Source organism: Chrysemys picta, chromosome 5 (genome assembly GCF_011386835.1).
Source record: "Chrysemys picta bellii isolate R12L10 chromosome 5, ASM1138683v2, whole genome shotgun sequence".
Taxonomy (NCBI): Eukaryota; Metazoa; Chordata; order Testudines; family Emydidae; genus Chrysemys; species Chrysemys picta.
Window position 1 is genome coordinate 71,708,641 of NC_088795.1, and position 6,000 is coordinate 71,714,640.

The window sequence follows — 6,000 nt, forward strand, 5'->3', positions numbered from 1 at the left end:
TTCTGCAGAGATTTCTTCAATTATGGATAGGTTCCTTCCCAGACTAGAGAGCTAGTGTAACAATAATAGTCATGGAAAATCTGTTGTGGCCAGAGAGCTAGAGAGTCTTTACTTTCTGACTAAAAAGAGGCAATGCTGGCCTAACAGAAGTTGGACACACAACTCTTATTGATTCTGTGATTCAGCTAGCTCTGAAGAATGAATTAAGGAAAATAAAGTGAGGGAAGCATTGAGCACAACAAACATAGTATGTGGCTAGGATGTAGGAATCACAGAAACTCTATTGTTGAATGACATATGCTAAGTGCTTATGAACTAATATACCGGGATTTCAGTGTTTAAATAGATAATATGCCTTATGAAAGTAATCCAGTATATTTCAAATATATTCTAAAATTTACTATGTTTTTATTTGGAATCCCTAAGCACTAAGGACTCAATTCTGTAAAATGCAGAATACTTCTTCCAAGATGCATATATTTCAGCTTGTAGTACATTTTGAGCCTGATACTGTACGGTGTGGAGAGCTCTTAAAACAAACTGCTTCAAGAGGAATTCCAAGTACACAGTACCTTTCAGGATCAGGCTCTTTGTGAACAAACTGGTACCCTTACGAGACCTCCAGCACTTTTTTTATAGTACCAACAATATTCTGTACGTGAAGTACATTGAAAATAAAACTAAACACTCTGCACACAGCAAAATACACACAAAAATACTGTGTGTACTTGGAAAGTGTAATACTCGCCCAAGCTCATATCTTTTTACTATTTTATCAAATATAGTAAAAAGTTAAATTTATCACAGAAGTTAAATTTGGCCAGAACACTCGTCCTCTTGCAAAAAATGCTATGGACCACAAATAGTCTGAAACTTGGGCTTGGTTCTCCTCTTACTATCTTCAGTGGAAGTTCTCATTTCCTTCAATGAGATCAGGACTGAGCACATTATGGTCTGTCTGTTCTGCACACTAAGCCTGGGTCTCTGGGACCTGGACTTGTGGACCTGGTGTTTCCAAGCCTGTGCTTGAGCATCCATACTGTAAACCTTACAATTACTGGACCTGTTACCAGAAAACTTAGGATGTGAGATATCTTTATAAAGGACCCCCTCCCAGACAGGCCCGTTTATCCTGAATTAGTATCCATCACCTATGGCCATACTAAGAATTACACTAGTCATTTTAAGGAATAAAATAGCTCGGTGGTTTGGTACATACAAATAGGCATTAAGCCCACGTCCCAACCAAAAATAAATGGGTTTCAGATATCATAAAATTTTCTACATTACTCAATCTGTTGCAGGAGACAACCAAGACCAGACAAGATCAGCAAACCCAGGAACCTTTCAGGAACCAGGAGCCTCAGGAGAACACGCCACCACTGGATCAGGTGACCGTGGGATTGTTCCAGAACCTCTCGATGACAGGAACAGGTAGGCGTCTTCTTCTGATGTTACTGCAAATGAGCACTGGCTCCCTCTAGGACAGACAGCAACCAGTATATTGTGCTGAACCCATATATAATCTACTGTTGCCAGGCAGATTTTCTCCCATGGTCAGATGACCTTTCCTGCCTTTCCCAAGTTTTCCAGCCTCTGTTTCTGTTACTAGGCAGAACTCTTTTAAGCACGCTCAATCAAAAATAAGGAATGAAGAAAGAGTGCCAAACCAAGCAACAAGAAGGTGAGACAATATGGAGGATGGCAAACAACAGAACAAAAATGGCAGATAACAGACCTGGGACTTACAGACGTGCTAACATGTTCATACTGCACTACGCAGACTTTCTGACTAGGATCTGCAGCTTGACGTGCATTCACACTATAAAATAACATGGCTTGGCCCCAAGTCACAGTGGGACTCAGGCTCTGACCCACCCCCGTCGTGGGTCCTAGGACCTGAGTCCTGAGTGCTTCCTGACCTGAGTCAGCCTGATTTTCATGTGGATGGAAGGGTGGTTGGGGCTCAACCTGAGTCAGAGCCTGGTGTGCAGTGTGGACAGACCCTGAGTTTTATGATTCGTCCCCAGGGCCGGCGCAACCCATTAGGCGACCTAGGCAGTTGCCTAGGGCGCTACAATTTGGGGGGCGGTATTTCGGCTGCGGCGGTATTTCGGCTGCGGGACCTTCCGCCGCCTCTGTGGGGCGGCATTTCGGGTCAGGACCTTCCGCCGCCTAGGGCGGCAGAAAAGCTGGCGGGGCTTCTGTTCGTCCCCAAAATAGCCCATCCAGCAGCACAGTACTCTCTAGCACCATTCTAGGCATTGGTTCATAATGAAGTAAAGAGAAAAGTGCCTTCTACTGACTTGCCACTTCCTGCAGGATGTATAATAGGTCTTCCTGGGAGGTCTTCCATACAAATGCTGCCCTGGCCTGCTCCTACTTATGCTGTGAGGGCTGACAAATACCGCAAAAAGCTGTATGGCTATTGTAGAAGTGCCTACAACAGTCTTAACTGTCATCTCTTCTGGGGTGGGGTCAGTTCTTGCATGATGTGTTTCTATGGGAGTAACACATAGTGAAAGGCACCAATAAATGGCAATGGCTCATCTGTGTAGTTCTTGATACAGAAAAAAACACCCTGCACATTTGGAAGTCTATCCTATTCCCTCGAATGGAATCATAAGCCGTTGGGATGAGTATACTGGCTGCCTCAGAAAGAATTGCTTCTAATAGATCTCACAGATTAGTCCTTCTAATGCAGGGGTGGGCAAACTTTTTTGCCCGAGGGCCACATCTGGGTATGGAAATTGTATGGTGGGCCATGAATGTTCACGAAATTGGGGTTGGAATCCAGGAACGGGGAGGGCTCTGGCTGGGGGTGCAGGCTCTGGGGTAGGGCCAGAAATGAGGAGTTCAGGGTGCAGGAGGGGGCTGGAGCAGGGGGTTGGGGTGCGGGGGGGGGTAAGGGCTAGGGATGAGGGGTTTGGGGTGTAGGAGGGTGTTGAAGTCTGGGACTGAGGGGCAGGGGGTTGGGGCACAGGAGGGGGTGCAGGCTCCGGGCAGCGCTTACCTCATGCAGCTTCAGGAAGCAGTGGCATGTCCCCTCTCTGGCTCCTACCTGGAGGCGTGGCCAGGCGGCTCTACGAGCTGCCCCATACGCAGGCGCCGCCCTGCAGCTCTCATTGGCCGCAGTTCCTGGCCAATAGGAGTTGCGGTGATGGCGCTTGGGGCGGGGACAGCGCACAGAGCCCCCTGGCTGCCCACATGCATAGGAGCCGGAGGGGGGACATGCCACTGCTTCTGGGAGCCGCGCGGAGCCACAGCACGTGCACGCGGCGCATCGCCCGATCCCGTGTCCCGGCTGGAGTGTGGGAGCAGGGCAAGCCCCAGACCTCGCTTCCCAGCGGGAGCTCGAGGGCCGGAGTAAATCGGCTGGTGGGCCATAGTTTGCCCATCCCTGTTCTAATGTTATAAGGACTTTTGACAATGGTGTATTTGACTCATACTTACTTTTCATAGGGGCCCAAATTCTGACACAAACACCAAGCGGCACAGAGCCAAACAATCGGGGGAGGGGGAAGAGTTATTTAAGCTAAGAGATAACATTGGCACAAGAACAAATGGGGATAAACTGGCTGTGAACAAATTCAAGCTGGAAATTAGAAGAAGGTGCTAGAACAGCCTCCCAATGGGAGTTGTGAGGGCAAACAATTAGTTTTAGGAGAGAGCTGGACAAATTTATGAGTGCGACTGCATGACAGGGTTGCTTGTGATCGTAGGGGGCAGGGCTCAGCAGCCCTGGGAGGCCCTTCCAGTTTATGTCTTATGTTCCTAAAATCTCATGCTTCAGGGCTTCAGCCACTGAGGAAGGGATTTCCCTTCCCCAAGTTATTTTTGGTCTCCTTTCTCTAAAGCATCAGTGATGACCAGTTCTGTAGCTGGGACCTTGGATGGGGTGGGCCAGTGCTCTGCGGTGGTACCCAGCTTTCACTCTCTCAGTGCTTAGCTGGCTGGTTCTTGTTCACATGCTCAATGTCTGATTGCCACATGTGGGGTCCGGAAAGAATATACCCCAGGTCAGATTGGCAGTGACCTTGGGAGTTTTTTGCCTTCCTCTGCAGCATGGGGTATGGGTCACGTGCTAGGATCATCAATTCTCTCCCTGTTGCATATAATAATTTAGTCTCCTGTGAGCTGCAATACTTTACTCCAATTTTGGTTGTTGGGTTTAGCATGTGGATGCTGGGTGGCGTTGGTGGCCTGTGATAGACAGGAGGTCAGACTAGATGATCTGGTGGTCCCTTCTGGCCTTAAACTCTCTGATTGTAAGACCACAGAGCAAGTGGGGAGTCACTTGTGTGACACATTGTGCCAGACTGCCCCCATCCCTCACTCAACCAGGTCAGTATGGCGTTTACTTTGTGGAAATAAGAGGCATGTACACAAGCCTATTAGTTTTTGTGTTATGCCATTGATTAAATAATAAATTCCCTGTCTGGGATTGACCATTAACTTGTTTTTCCCTTGTTGCCTGACCATTGCTCCTTTCTTTCCCTTTTATTGCATTACTTTACAGTGACTCAGTAAATATTTAATCTATATAAAATAGCTGTCCTGGGTGGCATAATTTTTCTAAAAATGTGCATGATCTGAGCTGACTGACTGGGCCACATGTCAACACGATGCATTTTTAAATGGCCAAGACATTATACCCTCTAATATCAAGACTTGTAGATGCATATTAAAAGCAATACTCAGTATAGTTCACAGTAGGGGTACGTGTTGCCCTCAATCAGTGACAGAACTCACATTCATCTTACTGAGATTGTGTGCTAAAATCAAGGACATTGTAAGATTGCAGGGTTTCTTTTAGTGCAGAGACATAACCCCTAAGTATCATGATGGTCCTTATGGCCTTATAGACTATGAGTCTATGGGATTGTCTACACTTACAGTGCAGTAGTGGCATAGCCGCACTGGTGCAGCTGGGCCACTGTAGTGCTTACTGAAGACACCACCTATGCTGATGGGAGAGCTTCTCCCATCGGTGTAGGTACTCCACCTCCCCAAGAGGCAATAGCTATGTTGACAGGAGAATCCCTCCTGTTGACATAACTGTCTACACTGGGAGTTAGGTAAGTATAACTGCACCACTCATAGCTCTTGTCTGCACTACAAACTGACATAAATTTGTAATGTAGACAAGGGCTATGGCTGGAGGGGTGTTAACGGACCACTTCACCATGACTGGTCCCTTGAAATATATGTTAACTTCTTATGCTAAACAATCTGTTCCACCTTGTATTTAGCTGTGACATGCTGAATAAGTTTTCCAGACCTGAAGAAGAGTTGTGTGTAAGCTTCAAAGCTTGTCTCTCCAACAGAAGTTGGTCCAATAAAATATATTCTTCTTCAAGTGCTCGCTCATGTCCATTCAACTTAGGTGCATGTGCTCGCTACATGCACCAGTGCTGCAAGTTTTTTCACCCTCAGTAGTATCCATAGGGGTCTGGCTCTTGCACCCGCTGGACTGGTGCGTACGTGCCACAGTATATAAGGTGCCACCGGCTCAACCCCACCCTCAGTTCTTGCTGCTAGTGATGGTGCTGGAACTGTTGTTGTTTCAGCTAGCGCTGTTGCTTTCTCATTCGTACAAACTCATTGATTCTTTGTATTATAGTGTCTATAGTTTTCTTTTTAGTGTTAGTATCCCATAGCTAATAGTTAGAGACTTTGGAGGTCCCGAACCGGACTTTGTCTCAGGACAGGGCATGCCCCAGTCCACAGGCTTTAAGCCCTATGATCGCTGCAAGAGGCCAATGCACACAGCGATCCACACAGCAGCTGTCTACGTTGCTCGGGCGAAGGGCACATTAATGATAAGTGCAAAATTTGCAAGTCCTTCAAGCCCAGGACTAAGGCGGAATGCGACATTCACTTAAGGGCACTCCTTATGGAGTCTGACCTCACCCTGGCATTGGAGCAATGCTCTGACTCGGCGCTGAGCACCGTGATCTCGGTATGCAGTGCCCCACCGGGACCATCCACTGGCCGGCA